This window comes from Phyllobates terribilis, unplaced genomic scaffold (genome assembly GCF_046119375.1).
Source record: "Phyllobates terribilis strain yellow unplaced genomic scaffold, ASM4611937v1 Scaffold_4__5_contigs__length_816908805, whole genome shotgun sequence".
Classification (NCBI taxonomy): domain Eukaryota; kingdom Metazoa; phylum Chordata; class Amphibia; order Anura; family Dendrobatidae; genus Phyllobates; species Phyllobates terribilis.
The window spans coordinates 683,930,024-683,947,665 of NW_027362764.1; the positions used below are offsets into that span (position 1 = coordinate 683,930,024).

Below are 17,642 nucleotides of genomic sequence, written 5' to 3' on the forward strand. Positions count from 1 at the left end.
AGAACCTCTCAGGACTCGAAGCTGACATAGCAGAGGATTTGCTCTCATTAACCCTTTCACGCAGTCTCCTGTCCACCCGTATAGCTAATTGCATTGCCTCCTGCAAGTTTCCAGGTGTGGGATAAGCAATTAGTAAATCCTTTACCCTTTCACATAGCCCTGCAAGAAACAAGCTTTTCAAAGCAGAATCGCTCCACCCCACCTGGGCAGACCACCGACGGAAGTGAGAACAATATTTTTCCACATTACCTGATCCCTGCCTCAAACGTCTTAATTCAGACTCAGCAGATGAGACACGATCAGGATCATCGTACAACAAACCGAAAGCAGAAAAAAAACTATCCACTGATCTAAAGCACGGATCACTAGGTTGGAGAGAGAAGGCCCATCCCTGAGGATCTTTGCGCAAAAGTGACATTATGATCCCTATGCGCTGTGATTCATCACCAGAGGATCCGGGTCTCAAACGAAAATATAATAGACAAGCATTTTTAAAAGAAAAAAAATCTTGTTTTTCGCCAAAAAATAGATCAGGCAGACGTACCTTAGGTTCCACAAAATGCGCTCCAGAACAGCTACTCACGTGTTGTTGGAGCTTGGTCACCTCCAGAGAGAGTCCCTGCAAGCGTTGAGCCAAATCTTGCACCGAGACCATGATGGAAAACTGGAGGTCTTTCCTTAGAGAATTTTTTTTTTTTTTTTTATGGCTGGAATTACTGTTATGATCTGCTACAGAGACTAAGGAAAGAAAGGAGATCTATCCCTACAATAGAACTAAACTAGATCCCTACGATGTAGCGGGGAACCTGATCCTGCGATCAGACCCGCTAAAGTCCTCGGCTAGTCTGAACGCAGACCTATAGATGTGAGGGAGGGATCCCTACAAGATCTAGGGACTGGGAAAAGTTGGACACCTCCTAGCAGAAATAGTAGCAGTCAAAGACAAACACACAACAAAAAGGCATAGGGGTCAGAAGACCTAGCAAAACTAACAGAGAACGGCAACAGAGCAGCAAGCTAGCTCAACAGTAGTAAATACAAATGAAGTCCAGCAAAGCCAGGAGGGCGGAGCCGGATAAAATAGGCAAAATGGTCATGTGACCAGCAAACTAAAAAAAACCTAACAGGAGAGTTGTAACACGCTTGGTGGCGAGCAATCTGGCCGTGACGGGGCGGGCTCCGAAGGGTCCATTCAAAGGCTGTGCCGTCCCTACAGGTGTGGTTTGTTTAGCAGTGATTCACCCGCCGCATCAGGTGTCTTCAAAAATGTCTCGGCGCAGGGTCTCCTGCAGGCTAAACCCTTCATCGCGGTAATGTGACAGAAAGAGCAAGCTGGACCCGTAACTTGGGGGCGGAGCGAGACCTCCAGGGGTGAATGAAGGAAGAGGGTGAGATGGTTGCCAGTGACATTGAGCTGCTCTTCAGGGGGGAGGGTCGTGTTGCCTGCAAAGGTCTTCTGCTTGGAGTTACCGGTGGTTGCCTCCAGCCACGCGGGAGACGCTGGTCCTGGTGAAAAGCAGCCTAGTATTAAAAGTAAAGAAGCAACAATGCTGGAGGCCCAGGGTGATCAGAAGGATGCTGGTATTTTGCAGAGATGAAATAGCGCAAGAGAGAAAGCAAATGAAAAAAAGAAAAGAGAATGAATGTGTGCACTTGTGAAAGGGAATGGAAAAAAGGCATAGAAGAGAGTACCCCCTGCTGGTGGAAGGAAAGAAAAAGCAAAAGCCTACAGCACCTGGTATTCCCAGGTGGTCTTCCATCCAAGTACTAACCAGGCCCAACCCTGCTTAGCTTCTGAGATCAGATGAGATCAGGCGTGTTCAGGGTGGTGTGGCCGTAAGCAGAGACAAGCCTCTCACTTGCTGCTTTTCTACTTTGAAGGCACAGACAAGCCTCTCACTTGCTGCTTTTCTACTTTGAAGGCTAGCTGCCGGATGCCCTTTCCAGTGTTCAGCAAGACCAGGTCCTTTTGTGCTTTCCCTTCTCTTCAATTTTTTTGCTGGCTTCCTTAAAAGGTCTTGTAGACAGAAGGCCCCACTCAGAGCCGCTGAGCTCACTGATCGGCTGCAGCGCTGTCGACGGAACGTCAGCTTCACGGCCACTGCCACAGGCTGGGAGCAGAGGCGAGACTCACCGGTAGACCCGGGTAGGGTGAGTAGAGCGCGGTTAGTTGCTTTCTAATAGCCTGCAGCGGGGATTAACTTTTAATGAAAGGGAACAATCCCTTTGACTGTCTGCAGCGCAGCACACCTAGGAAGCGCACTCTCACACACAAGCCAGCATGCACACGTGCTCGCACGTGACAACACCCCCTATCTGCCCCTACAACCTCTCCGTCACCATGCGTCAGACTCTCCTGCCTGTTTTATGATTTTAGGGCCCTAGCAGGAATCACCCCCCCTCCCCAATTCCTTCCGCACCTTCCTTGCCTTCCTTGCACTGAGGTTAGCTCTTTGGCAGCCGTCTGGCTTGGTTACACAAGCTTCTTTGCAGAGAAACATGTTACTTCTGCTGGCCCTCGCTAGGCGGCCGGCATCCAAAACCTTCCCTGGGCACCTGCTGAAAGCCTGTCCCCTTCACGGCCCCGGGGTGCTTTTAACGCCATCATTTCCACACGGCGAGCTGCGGAGTCAATACGCACTCCTAGCCGTGGTAAGGAGCTCGGTGTCAGGCTTGCGTGAAGGGCGGTGGGGTAGCGTACTTAGTTGCCAACTGGCTCAGAGGACTTAAGGCTTCCATCATCTAAGTTACTTAAGGTCGGTGTCCGGCAAGGCGCCGTTCCATGCTAGCCGAGCTAGGCAGTAGGGCAAAACGTCATCAAAATGTTTTACAGCACCCGGTGTTCCCAGGAAGTCTCCCATTCAAGTACTGTCCGAGCCCAGCCCTGCTTTGCTTCCGAGATCAGATGAGATCGGGCGTATCCAATGTGGTATGGCCAGTAGACGCTGCTCAATCCATCGCCAGGCCAGCCTTTCTCAGGATCGCTTGATGGCGAGCAATCTGGCGGTGACGGGGCGGGCTCCAAAGGGTCCATGAAAAGGCTGTGCCGTCCCTACAGGTGTGGTTTGTTTAGCAGTGATTCACCCGCCGCATCAGGTGTCTTCAAAAATGGCTCGGCGCAGGGTCTCCTGCAGGCTAAACCCTTCATTGCGGTAATGTGACAGAAAGAGCAAGCTGGACCCGTAACTTGGGGGCGGAGCGAGACGTCCAGGGGTGAATGAAGGAAGAGGGTGAGATGGTTGCCAGTAACTTTGAGCTGCTCTTCAGGGGGGAGGGTCGTGTTGCCTGCAAAGGTCTTCTGCTTGGGGTTAACGGTTGTTGCCTCCAGCCACGCGGGAGACGCCGGTCCTGGTGAAAAGGAGCCTAGTATTAAAAGTAAAGAAGCAGCAATGCTGGAGGCCCACGGTGATCAATAGGATGCTGGTATTTTGCAGAGATGAAATAGCGCAAGAGAGAAAGCAAATGAAAAAAATAAAAGAGAATGAATGTGTGCACTTGTGAAAGGGAATGGAAAAAAGGCATAGAAGAGAGTGCCCCCTGCTGGTGGAAGGAAGGAAAAAGCAAAAGCCTACATCACCTGGCATTCCCAGGCGGTCTCTGTTAAATGGTTAATTATGGAAATTCATTTGGAATGTTAATCGATAATCATTTTTCTGAGTTCTATGCCTCAGCCATCGTGTCTAGTTGACATGCGCTATTTGTGTGTGTATTTTTGGTTCACTATCATATGTAGAACAGGTGTCCATACGACTGGCTATAAAAGCCCATGGTACAGAAAGGGGGGGCTCTCTTGCTCTGCCCACCCCACAAGACACAGAATCTTCATGCTGAGAAGCAGATGACATGTAGGCCTGGACACATGCTGGACAAAGACATGATTTACCAGCCAGGATCCAAGGAAAGATGGGTGAATCTCAACAATTAAGCTAATTTTGGACAAATGGACAATTACTTTATAACTAATTATTGTATGTACCTGCTGCAATCTGATTCTTTTTAATGGACAATCCAAGAATAAATAGATACATTTTTTTATAAGAATATCGTGATATTGATACTTTGAGAAGTCCTCAGTAGAAAAAAATAATAGAGGTTAGAGTATTATTTTACAGTCTCCCATCCAAGTACTAACCAGGCCCGACCCTGCTTAGCTTCCAAAATCAGATGAGATCGGGCGTGTTCAGGGTGGTGTGGCAATAGGCGGAGACAAGCCTCTCACTTGCTGCTTTTCTACTTTGACGTCTGGCTGTCGGCTGCCCTTTCCAGGGCTCAGCAAGACCAGGTCCTTTTGTGCTTTCCCTTCTCTTCAATTTTTTGCTGGCTTCCTAAAAAGGTCTTGTAGACACAACGCCCCACTCAGAGCCGCTGAGCTCACTGATTGGCTGCAGCGCTGTCGACGGAACGTCAGCTTCACGGCCAATGCCACAGGCCGGGAGCAGAGGCGAGACTCACCGGTAGACCCGGGTAGGGTGAGTAGAGCGCGGTTAGTTGCTTTATAATAGCCTGCAGCCGGGGATTAACTTTTAATGAAAGGGAACAATCCCTTTGACTGTCTGCAGCGCGCCACACCTAGGAAGCGCACTCTCACACACAAGCCAGCATGCACACGTGCTCGCACGTGACAACACCCCCTATCTGCCCCTACAACCTCTCCGTCACCATGCGTCAGACTCTCCTGCCTGTTTTATGATTTCAGGGCCCTAGCAGGAATCACCCCCCCCTCCCCAATTCCTTCCGCACCTTCCTTGCCTTCCTTGCACTGAGGTTAGCTCTTTGTCAGCCGTCTGGCTTGGTTACACAAGCTTCTTTGCAGAGAAACATGTTACTTCTGCTGGCCCTCGCTAGGCCGCCGGCATCGAAAATCTTCCCTGGGCACCTGCTGAAAGCCTGGCCCCTTCACGGCCCCGAGTGCTTTTAACGCCATCATTTCAACACGGCGAGCTGCGGAGTCAATAAGCACTCCTAGCCGTGGCAAGGAGCTCGGTGTCAGGCCTGCGTGAAGGCGGCGGGGTAGCGTACTTAGCTGCCAACTGGCTCAGAGGCCTTGGGGCTTCCATCATCTAAGTTACTTAAGGTCGGTGTCCGGCAAGGCGCCGTTCCATGCTAGCCGAGCTGGGCAGTAGGGCAAAACGTCATCAAAATGGTCTACAGCACCCGGTGTTCCCAGGAGGTCTCCGATCCAAGTACTGTCCGAGCCCAGCCCTCCTTTGCTTCCGAAATCAGAGGAGATCGGGCGTATCCAAGGTGGCATGGCCAGTAGACGTTGCTCGATCCATCGCCCGGCCAGCCTTTCTCAGGATCGCTTGATGGCGAGCAATCTGGCCGTGACGGGGCGGGCTCCGCAGGGTCCATGCTAAGGCTGTGCCGTCCCTACTAGTGTAGAGCCACCCCCGTAGTGTTCGAGTTCGGTTCGGTTCGTCGAACACCCGTGTGTTCGCCGAACTGTTCGTCGAACACCTTCGAACACCGTTAAAACCAATGGCAGGCAAACAAAAACACATAGAAACACATAGAAAACACCTTCAAAGGTGTCCAAAAGCTGACAAACTGCTCAGAAGACATAACTAACACATGGAAAAGTGACAAGTACATATAGTCATGCGAAAATAAAAGAGGTGGAGGAGTAAAAGGAGGGGGAGACACAGATATAGGCATGTCATGCCCTTCTAAAATCCAAAAAGTGAGAAGCCGACACGGCCAGTCCGCTCCTGCCCATGCCACCTCCGTGTCGCCGGGTTTGTGCCAGAGCCGCGGTGAACCCTGATGGCAAGCCCCCCTCTCCTAATACTGGTGCCTGTCCGCTGGTGGGTCAAGCGAGCCCCCCTGTGGTGGAGGCAGCTCTAAGCTTTTTAATTTAAATTGTCTCTCTAATTTGAATGAATACACTTTAAATCCATTTACAAGGATCTATTGGAGGGCAAGTCTCATGCCAGCAGCCGCGTAATTCCAGCTCCAGTAGCGTCGACTAAAGCTGCTGCAGTAAAAAAGCTTTTATAAGGATCGATCTTGGCTGTCCACCGCAAGGCATCCTACTGCCAGTCGCAGCCCCTATGCCTTGGGGTGCCTCCTGATGCTCTTCACTGAGTATCCCATGGTCCCGAAGCACTTCCTTTGAAAAAATTAAGTGTCTAAACTGCAGGTGGTGTAGCTTGCTTAACAGCCGGGATAATCCGCTGACTAGCAGACACTGCTACTAGGCACAAAGTATTTCCTGGGCTAGATGCAGTTAAAAATTTGTAATTAGATACTCTCGTTGGATGCTGACAAAGCATTCCATAGAGTCTCCTGGCACGCCATATATGATTCTCTTAAAAAGCTTGGGGTAGGGGTCTAGATGACCCTTTTATAGCCAAAATCACGGCCCTGTATCACAATACGTCACCTAGGCTGAAGATAAATGGAACTGTAGCACCCTGAGGGCTCGGTTGCTACAGAGGTATTGCACCTCACCCAGAGGTGTGATATCTCACTCTCAGGTAAGGATGGAGTGTGGATCAGGACCCGACACCTGCATGCATTACACCACATTGCCATGGGGCAGGGCGACCAATATGCCTCTGAGATGGGCACGACAGTCCCTGTCCCTGGCTGGAGTGGGGGGAGGGAACACTGAGGAAGGGGAACCCTGTAGTGCAGGAGCAGGGAGGAAGCAGTTCCTGGGTGAATTGAGAAGGGATTTTAAAAGGTGGGCACCATCTTAGTTCAGTGCAGAGAAGTCTGAGCAGAAGTGGCAGGGAGCAGGGGCTCTGCATGAGCTCTGCTCCGGAGGCGGGCATAGTAACAGAGGCCCAGGCCTGGAAGAGGGAGAAGGAAGGAAGAGGAGCGGTGAAGGCTCCAGGAACGAGGAATGAAGGGATCCCAGGGGTGCGGACGGGCGAGTCGCCACCGCACGCCCGAATCCACCTGCGTGGAGGGGTCAGGCCAAAGGGGGAGACCGGTCCCCGAAACTAGTGGAGGCAGGAAACGACCCTCAGCTAGAAAACGGAGGCTGTGACATTTTATGTGGCGCAGCCCCTCGCTACACCCGCTAGGAAGGCACCACATAGGGTCAGGGAAACTGGCGCCAAGTTTACCAAGAGGAGGCCCGAGGCAGCCGGACAGAAGGGTTGGTAAGAAAGGCCAGACAAAGGACACACAAAGGGGGTCCTGTGAAGCGCTCCAAAGTTATCTGGGAGTTGTCTGAGCCCCTCACCTGGTGAGCACAGTACGACGTGGGCAGCCGTTACCTGCAGACGTGGTCTGGATAATAAGAACAGTGAGTAAAGGCCCTGGACTGCATCACTGACTCCGTGTCGTTACTGCTGCTGCCCTGCACCATCACCCCCATCCTCCGCATACACTGCCCTGAGGCTATACTCCTCCCGTGGGGAGTTATGCTACGCTCTGCTGCACCCACAACACCAGCCTCAGCGGTCTGCCCTGCAGCGGCGGTTCACTCTGACCGCAATCCACGGGTGGCGTAGTCGGACATTTAAACATCAAAACCACATAAATAGTTCCGCCACTGGTTTGACCACCCTGAGCCACGGAACCGGGTCGCCGCCACGAATACTACAACCACCAGCATCCACCAAAAAGGGTCCGGCTCCGGGTGTCCCAAGGCCCAGGGGGTGCATCAGAACATTTTCATCACCTTTCACAATCACCAATGGGACAAGGCAGGGATGTCCTCTGTCCCCTCTCTTATACATCCTAGTGACAGAGCACCTGCTCTCATCAATTCGCCATAACCCCAATATTAGGTGGATTGAGGTGGGAGGCACCGAGTACAAGTGCTCTCTATTTGCTGATGATGTCCTAGTATATATCACTCAATCACATATATCCATCCATGCTGTTATGGCTGAAATAGATGACTTTGTTACATGGTCAAATTTTAAAATCAATGCAGCGAAGTCTGAGGCCCTCGATGTCTCCCTCCCCAAATCCATATAGGATTCCATCCAGTCCAACTTTCCCTTTGCCTGGCCCTCACAGGGTATCAAATACTTAGGAATTCCTATTCATAGAGACCTCTCCCATCTATGTTATCTTAATTTTGGGCCCTTTATTGAACAACTCCATACAGACCACGGTTGGCAAGTTAGAACTGTAAGATTCACTACGTGAACCACTGGTGTTTTGTGGAAAAGCACATGTACACTGCGTTCCAAATTATTATGCAAAAAGTGTTTAGGAGTGATAAGGGAAGAATTGGTTTGTTTGTCAGTTAAACTCATTGATGGTGATGTGTGTCAGGGCTCTTTATATCACTGTAAGCAATTGCAGACACCTGTGCTAATTAGTTTGGCAGGTGTGTCCAATGAAAGGCAAGACTACTTAAGAAGGCTCTCTCACATTATTAAGCAGCCTACATTTTCTGCCAAAATGGGAAAGAAAAAGGATGTGTCGGCTGCTGAGAAGCAACAAATTGTGGAGTGTTTAGGTCAAGGCATGACTACAATCAACATTGTGCGATGATCAGGATGAAGTGTCTTGGCAATCAAGAAGTATGTAGCTGATTCACAGTACACACGTGTGCGTGCTGATAAGGGCAAATTGAGGACTCTTTCCTACAGGCAATTACGTCAGGTTGAAAGAGCAGCGGCAAAAAAGCCTTGTCATAGCAGCAGACAAGTTTTTGAAGCTGCTTGTGCCTCCAACGTCCCCCGAACAACAAGATGCAGGGTCCTTCAGAGGTTTGCAGCTGTGCATACGCCATCCTGTCGACCTCCTCTATCCACTTCACACAAGCAGAAACGGCTCCAGTGGGCCAAACATTACATGAAGACTGATTTCAAAACTGTTTTGTTCACGGATGAGTGCCGTGCAGCGCTCGATGGTCCAGATGGATGGAGTGGAGGATGGCTGGTTGATGGACACCCCACGCAAACACGGCTACAGCGCCAACAAGGAGGAGGTGGAGTAATGTTTTGGGCTGGAATCATGGGGAGAGAGATTGTCGGCCCCTTTAGGATCCCTGAAGGCGCTAAAGATGAACTCCATAATGTATGTGGATTTTCTCAAACAGCACTTCCTGCCATGGTTCAAGAAGAAGAACCGTGTATTTCACAGCAAGATCATTTTTCTGCATGATAATGCACCATCTCATGCTGCACATAAAACATCTGCATCTCTGGCTGATATGGGCATAAAAGGGGACAAACTTATGGTGTGACCCCCATGCTCCCCTGACCTCTACCCCATTCAGAACCTTTGGAGCATCATTAAAAGGAGTGTCTATGATGGCGGGAGGCAGTTCACATCTAAGCAACAGCTCTGGGAGGGTATTCTGTCCTCATGCAAAACAATTGAAGCAGAAACCATCCAAAACCTGACAAATTCAATGGACGAGAGAGTTCAGAAGCTCCTTTCGAACAAGGGGTCCTATGTGAAAATGTAACATCACCTAGAATAAAGTTTTGAGTTGAAAACTGTTTGATTTCAGTTTCTAACAACCTGCTAATGCTTATAATTTCAAAAATGACCATTTTTTGGTCTTTATTAAAATGAAAAGGTTGATCGAAAAGTTTGGGGGATCTAAGAGTGTGGCAACCCAGTAGTCATGATTACTTCGAATTCTGACAATATGAGGGTCATGCTGCAGGTAGTGCAGCAAGAAGGCACTTATGTGCCTTGCGCATCTCGGAGCCCCAAAATTATTTTCCGGGCTAGATGCAGCTAAAAATTATTTTTAATTTTAAATCTGGTGAAGCTTTAGTATAGATGGCCTAATAGGATCAGTGCTGCACACTGCTACAAAGCCCAAATTATTTTCCAGTCAAGATACAGATAAACATGATTAGTAATTTGAAAGCTTAAAACGGTTGGTAGGGTGATTTTAACCAATCATCAAGCTTTTACTCTCCCCAGGATGACACAGGGGTAGAAAAGTCGTTTCGGATCCATGATTTGTTCATCTTTATGAACGTGAGTCTGTCTACATTATCAGTGGAGAGCCGCGTGCGCTTATCTGTCAGCACACCACCAGCAGCGCTGAACACACGTTCAGACAGAACGCTGGCTGCGGGGCATGACAAGATCTCCAAGGCGTAAATGGCTAGCTCCGGCCATTTATCCAGATTGGAAGCTCAAAAAGAGCAAGGGTCCAGTGACACAGTCGTGGCTTCAATGTTTACTTGGAGATACTCCTGTACCATCGTCTCTAGGCGTTGACTATGTGTCAGACTTCTTGTCTCCTGTGGCCTTGCAAAGGATGGGCTAAAAAAGTGGTGAAATGATTCCGCAAAATTGATGTTACCAGCAGATACTGTGGTTCTGTTACGGTTTGAGTGCTGAACACTTGACGGTCCCACGGTTGGCAAGTTGGAACTGTGAGATTCACTACGTGCACCACTGGTATTTTGTGGAAAAGCACATGTAAGATTCTGCAACAGTCTCTGCTGATACTCCTGCATGCGTGCATCCCTTTCTATGGCAGGAATAATTTCTGCAAATTTACTTTTGTACCGGGGATCTAACAGTGTGGTAACCCAGTAGTCAGGATTATTTCTAATTCTCACAATTCGAGGGTCATGTTGCAGGTAGTGCAGCAAGAAGGCACTCATGTGTGTTGCGCATCCAGGAGCACCAAGTCCCTGTTGTGTTGGTGGCGAGGTAACAATCATGCTTCCTTCCTCTGTCCTCTCCCCCCAACCTCGCACAACAGAAATGTGATCAAGGTCTCCCTCATCTGATGAGTCTTCCATCAGTTCGTCCTCCACTTCTTCCTGGGCTCCTGCACCTTCCTCACTAGTTTGGCTGCTACCATGCGCCCTGGTAAAACCATCTCCCCCACCCTCACATGCCTGCCGCCTTGGTGCTGCCGACCGTCTGGACCTTGCAGATGTTAGCCCTTCCGCATACAACTCCTCCTCCTCTACTTCCTCCACCTCCTCTTGTGCCACCACCTGACTCCGAATTCTGTTTAACATGTGCTCCAGCATGTAAATCACTGGAATAGTCATGCTGATAATGGCATCGTCAGCACTAAACATCTTCGTCGCCATTTCAAAACTGTGCAGAAGGGTGCATAGGTCCCTGATCTGAGACCACTCCTCCAGCGTGATTTGCCCCACCTCTGGATCTCGTTGGCCCAGGCTATACGTCAGAACGTATTGCACCAGGGCTTGTCGGTGCTGCCACAGTCGCTGCAACATGTGCAGAGTTGAAATCCACCGGGTAGGCACATCGCATTTTAGCCGGTGAAGTGGCAGGCCCAACGACTTCTGTAGAGATGTAAGTCGCTGAGCTGCGGGATGCGAACGGCGGAAGTGAGCACACAGCGACCGTGCCCTCTGCAGAAGGCCATCTAGTCTGGGATAGTGGGCTAAAAATTGCTGGACAACCAGGTTCAACACGTGAGCCATACAAGGCACGTGTGTGACATTGCCCCGGCGAAGGGCCGCACCCAGGTTTGCAGCATTGTCGCACACGGCCTTCCCTGGTTTCAGGTCCAGTGGAGACAACCATTCATGAAATTGCTTCTCCAGAGCTGACCACAACTCCTCAGCTGTGTGACTCACATTTCCCAGACATTTCAATGTAAAAACCGCCTGATGACGTTGAGCCCTACTGCCAGCATAGTAAGGAGGTGTGCAGGATCCCTTCTGCGCAGTTAGAAAGCTTGTGGCATGACCAGACAGGCTTTGGGTGCAGGTGGAAGACCGAGAGGAGGTTGAGGAGGCAGAAGCAGTGGAGGAACTTTGACATAAAGAGGATTGACGCACAACTCGTGGGGACGGCAAGACTTGGACAGCAGCCCCTTGTCCTGCTGTCACCATAGTTACCCAGTGCCCAGTCAGCGACATGTAACGCCCCTGTCCATGCCTACTCGTCCAAGTGTCTGTGGTGAAATGCACCCTGTCACACACAGAGTTTCTCAAAGAAGCGGTGATGTTATGTGCGACATGCTGGTGGAGCGCAGGCACACCTTTCTTTGAGAAGTAGTGCCGACTGGGCATCTGGTACTGGGGCACTGCGACGGACATAAGGTCTCGAAAATCCTCTGTGTCCACCAGGCGGAAAGGCAGCATTTCTGTAGCCAAGAGCTTGCAGATGGTGAAATTCAACCTCTTAGCTTTCTCATGGCTAGGAGGAAATGATCTTTTACTTGTCCACATCTGAGGGACCGAGGGCTGGCTATTGTGCTTAGACGGGGTTGATAAGGGTGTCCCCGGCAAACTGCCGGTCTGTGAGGAAGATGCAGGCGGACATGTTAGGTTGCCTTGATCCAAAGGTGGTGCTATCGATGTCGGACAGCGCTCAACACCAGCTGGTGTTACCACCTCCAAAGAAAATGATGACCTGCCAATCACGATGGCTGTTGCGGGTAAAGAGGTGGCAGGTCTGCGCCCCAAAACAGGTGTGACTGCTGTCCCCCCAGTCACAGAGGATGAAGAGGCCGCGGATGCACAAGATATGGCAGACGGTGGTTGGCCCGGCCGGCTAGGCCGCATTGTAGCACACTGAGCTTCCCACTGCAACTTATGCTTCATGTCCATGTGCCGGTTCATGCATGAAGTACTCAAACTATGTATTTTTTGGCCTCTACTTAGCTTTTGCTGACAAATGTTACAGATAACACGAGTTGGGTCATCTTTATCGATCTGAAAAAATGCCCAGGCTATGCAAGGCTTAGCACCCATGCGACCTGAAGAGCCACCACGACTTGTGGTGAGAGGCAGAGTTGTGTTTGAGGATGCAGTTGTTGACGTGCTTCCAGTACTACGTCTCTGTCCAGGAAGGCGCAACCTGACCTCGTCGTCACTAGCATCTTCCTCCACCTCCTCTGCTGACCTCATCCCTTGGCTGACTGTGGGTTGACAGTAAGTGGGATCTCCGACCTCATCATCATCACCCTGTGCGTTATCACACCCGTTGTCCTCAGAGCCAACCTGTTCCTGCCCTGACAAAAAACTAAAGTTGTCGCTCCAATCAGGTATTTGAGTCTTATCATCGTCTTCCTCATTGTCTCCACCAACAGGAGTTACAGTTTGGGAATGAGAGTCTACATTATGGTCAGAACCTTCTGCGTCTGGTCCTGGATCCGACTCATAAAGATTCTGGGCATCAGTGCAGATCATTTCCTCGTCTGGATTCACAGAAGCGCTGGAGTCGACCTCTGATTCCCAGGCTATAGTATGAGTAAACAGCTCTGCAGACTCAACCATCTGTTCTACCTCATACTCAGACGGGCAGCTGGAGATTTGGGAGCTGTGAGGAAGCAAGTGCGATTTGGGTGACACCTTTGAGGACTGGAGTATTTGTGATGTTGAAGTTGATGTGGAGGAGAGCCCACTTAAAGGAGCACTTGATATCCATTGAAGCACCTGCTGTTTTTGTGCCTCATCTGGAATTTGTAGTGATTGGCGTGGCCGTAAGAAAGGGATCTTATCACATTGTCCGCTAAAAGAAGTAGACATTTTAGTTTGGCTGGAAGATGGTCTTTCTTCTGCAGATGATACTGTTGCTTTAACACCTACCCCATGGACACAACCTTTTTTCCCCTTCCCAACACACCTATTCCCCTTTCCACCAGCAGCAGGCCTTTTTCCACTCATTTTGGTGGTTAACTAATTCACAACTCTGGAGTTGTTTGCACAAAAAAACAATAGATGGTAACCGAGCAGAGCTGAGTGGCCAAACTGTGGTATTAGGCCAAAACTATTGGCTGGGTTAGATGCAGAAAAAAATTATTTTGAATTTGCAACCTGATGGAGGTCAGTATAGATGGATTAATAGAACAAGACCCACACACAGCTAGAAGCCAAATATTTTTTCAGAGGTAGATGCAGGAAAAAAATATATTCAGTTTGCAACCTGATGGAGGTCAGTATAGATGGACTAATACAACAAGTCCCACACACAGCTAGAAGCCCAAATATTTTTTCAGAGGTACTGTAGATGCAGATAAAAATTAGTTTTAATTTGCAACCTGATGGAGGTCAGTATAGATGGACTAATAGAGAAAGTCCGACACACTACTAGAAGGCCAAATATTTTTTCAGAGGTAGATGCAGAAAAAAATATATTCAGTTTGCAACCTGATGGAGGTCAGTATAGATGGACTAATAGAGAAAGTCCGACACACTACTAGAAGGCCAAATATTTTTTCAGAGCTAGATGCAGAAAAAAATTATATTCAGTTTGCAACCTGATGGAGGTCAGTATAGATGGATTAATAGAACAAGACCCACACACAGCTAGAAGCCCAATATTTTTTCAGAGGTAGATGCAGAAAAAAATATATTCAGTTTGCAACCTGATGGAGGTCAGTATAGATGGACTAATACAACAAGTCCCACACACAGCTAGAAGCCCAATATTTTTTCAGAGGTAGATGCAGAAAAAAATATATTCAGTTTGCAACCTGATGGAGGTCAGTATAGATGGACTAATACAACAAGTCCCACACACAGCTAGAAGCCCAAATATTTTTTCAGAGGTACTGTAGATGCAGATAAAAATTAGTTTTAATTTGCAACCTGATGGAGGTCAGTATAGATGGACTAATAGAGAAAGTCCGACACACTACTAGAAGGCCAAATATTTTTTCAGAGCTAGATGCAGAAAAAAATTATATTCAGTTTGCAACCTGATGGAGGTCAGTATAGATGGATTAATAGAACAAGACCCACACACAGCTAGAAGCCCAATATTTTTTCAGAGGTAGATGCAGAAAAAAATATATTCAGTTTGCAACCTGATGGAGGTCAGTATAGATGGACTAATACAACAAGTCCCACACACAGCTAGAAGCCCAATATTTTTTCAGAGGTAGATGCAGAAAAAAATATATTCAGTTTGCAACCTGATGGAGGTCATTATAGATGGACTAATACAACAAGTCTCACACAAAGCTAGAAGCCCAAATATTTTTTCAGAGGTACTGTAGATGCAGATAAAAATTAGTTTTAATTTGCAACCTGATGGAGGTCAGTATAGATGGACTAATAGAGAAAGTCCGACACACTACTAGAAGGCCAAATATTTTTTCAGAGCTAGATGCAGAAAAAAATTATATTCAGTTTGCAACCTGATGGAGGTCAGTATAGATGGATTAATAGAACAAGACCCACACACAGCTAGAAGCCCAATATTTTTTCAGAGGTAGATGCAGAAAAAAATATATTCAGTTTGCAACCTGATGGAGGTCAGTATAGATGGACTAATACAACAAGTCCCACACACAGCAAGAAGCCCAATATTTTTTCAGAGGTAGATGCAGAAAAAAATATATTCAGTTTGCAACCTGATGGAGGTCATTATAGATGGACTAATACAACAAGTCTCACAAACAGCTAGAAGCCCAAATATTTTTTCAGAGGTACTGTAGATGCAGATAAAAATTAGTTTTAATTTGCAACCTGATGGAGGTCAGTATAGATGGACTAATAGAGAAAGTCCGACACACTACTAGAAGGCCAAATATTTTTTCAGAGCTAGATGCAGAAAAAAATTATATTCAGTTTGCAACCTGATGGAGGTCAGTATAGATGGACTAATAGAGAAAGTCCGACACACTACTAGAAGGCCAAATATTTTTTCAGAGCTAGATGCAGAAAAAAATTATATTCAGTTTGCAACCTGATGGAGGTCAGTATAGATGGATTAATAGAACAAGACCCACACACAGCTAGAAGCCCAATATTTTTTCAGAGGTAGATGCAGAAAAAAATATATTCAGTTTGCAACCTGATGGAGGTCAGTATAGATGGACTAATACAACAAGTCCCACACACAGCTAGAAGCCCAATATTTTTTCAGAGGTAGATGCAGAAAAAAATATATTCAGTTTGCAACCTGATGGAGGTCAGTATAGATGGACTAATACAACAAGTCCCACACACAGGTAGAAGCCCAAATATTTTTTCAGAGGTACTGTAGATGCAGATAAAAATTAGTTTTAATTTGCAACCTGATGGAGGTCAGTATAGATGGACTAATAGAATGATGCTATGCCCAAAAGATTTTACTTCACTAGGTGCAGTAAAAAAATTGGTATTCTATACACAGGTGGTATATCTTGCAACACAGATAGGCTACTCCACTGACTAACACACTCTGCAATAGGCCAAAAAGGATTAGCTTTGCTAGATTCAGCCAAATGCTGTGAAAAAAACTTGCACAGCACTGGCACAGACCTGCCTGGCAAAAACTGATAGGAACTGATGTAACCTAGTCCTGAAAAGGACTTCAATTACAATTAGTCTTTACTCCCACAACCTATCTATTTAAGAGCACAGACCTCCCTGATAAAAGTCGTAGGAAATGCTGTAACCTAGTCCTTAAAAGGACTGCAATCACAACTATTCCCTACTCCCAAGCTATCTGTATATTTGTTCGAAAATTGGCTTGAAATTAACAAGGTATAGCGCACACAGCAACAGCGGTGCCGTCTAACACGCAGCTGCAGCAGTGAGAAAATGGTGGCGACGGGGAAAATGGCTTGGTCTTATAGGGCAAGGACATGTGACATACACTGCCAATGACACATGCCCTTGCTTGTGTGAAAAAAAGCACTTCGCTCCGTGTGTGCGCTGCTGATAGGCTGACAGATTGCACCTCCCCACTGCAAATGCGGGAAAGAGAAAAAAAAATGGAGATCTTCATTGTTCCTGCAGAGATCCATCCCCTGCCCCTCCCCCCACCCCGCTGTACACTCAAACTGCGTATTAACATTAATTTTCATCATTACTGAGAAAAAATCCAGTTATGATTTTGGTGCACGAACAGTTATCGAACATAACCTCGAACAGCCGAATTTTTCTCAAATTGTTCGTGTTCGCCGAACGGCTCGAACACCGCCCAAAACAGCTTGAATTTGAGATTGGCGAAAAGTTCGAGTAGAACAACGCTCATCTCTAGCCTTCACGCAGGCCTGACACCGAGCTCCTTGCCACGGCTAGGAGTGATTATTGACTCCGCAGCTTGCCATGTGGAAATGATGGCGTTAAAAGCACCCGTGGCCGTGAAGGGGCCAGGCTTTCAGGAGGTGCCCAGGGAAGGTTTTGGATGCCGGCCGCCTAGCGAGGGCCAGCAGAAGTAACATGTTTCTCTGCAAAGAAGCTTGTGTAACCAAGCCAGACGGCTGACAAAGAGCTAACCTCAGTGCAAGGAAGGTGCGGAAGGAATTGGGGAGGGGGGGGGTGATTCCTGCTAGGGCCCTGAAATCATAAAACAGGCAGGAGAGTCTGACGCATGGTGATGGAGAGGTTGTAGAGGCAGATAGGGGGTGTTGTCACGTGCGAGCACGTGTGCATGCTGGCTTGTGTGTGAGAGTTCGTTTCCTAGGTGTGGCGCGCTGCAGACAGTCAAAGGGATTGTTCCCTTTCATTAAAAGTTAATCCCCGGCTGCAGGCTATTAGAAAGCAACTAACCGCACTCTACTCACCCTACCCGGGTCTACCGGTGAGTCTCGCCTCTGCTCCTGGCGTGTGGCATTGGCCGTGAAGCTGACGTTCCGTCGACAGCGCTGCAGCCGATTAGTGAGCTCAGCGGCTCTGAGTGGGGCGTTGTGTCTACAAGACCTTTTAAGGAAGCCAGCAAAAAAATTGAAGAGAAGGGAAAGCACAAAAGGACCTGGTCTTGTTGAGCACTGGAAAGGGCAGCCGGCAGCCAGACGTCAAAGTAGAAAAGCAGCAAGTGAGAGGCTTGTCTCT

At 48.2% G+C, this 17,642-nt stretch overlaps 1 non-coding gene and 2 pseudogenes across 1 annotated transcript; all 3 read right to left on the minus strand.

Annotated features, from left to right (window-relative positions):
• Window positions 1–1,723: 1,723 nt before the first annotated feature.
• On the minus strand, window positions 1,724–1,842 carry LOC141267662 (5S ribosomal RNA). The gene has a single exon (XR_012321326.1). It is a non-coding gene; the product is annotated as a 5S ribosomal RNA (ribosomal RNA).
• A 982-nt stretch (window positions 1,843–2,824) lies between these two features.
• LOC141269047 (5S ribosomal RNA) lies at window positions 2,825–2,943 on the minus strand (annotated as a pseudogene).
• Window positions 2,944–5,142: 2,199 nt separating this feature from the next.
• Window positions 5,143–5,262, minus strand: LOC141269945 (5S ribosomal RNA; annotated as a pseudogene).
• Window positions 5,263–17,642: the final 12,380 nt, after the last annotated feature.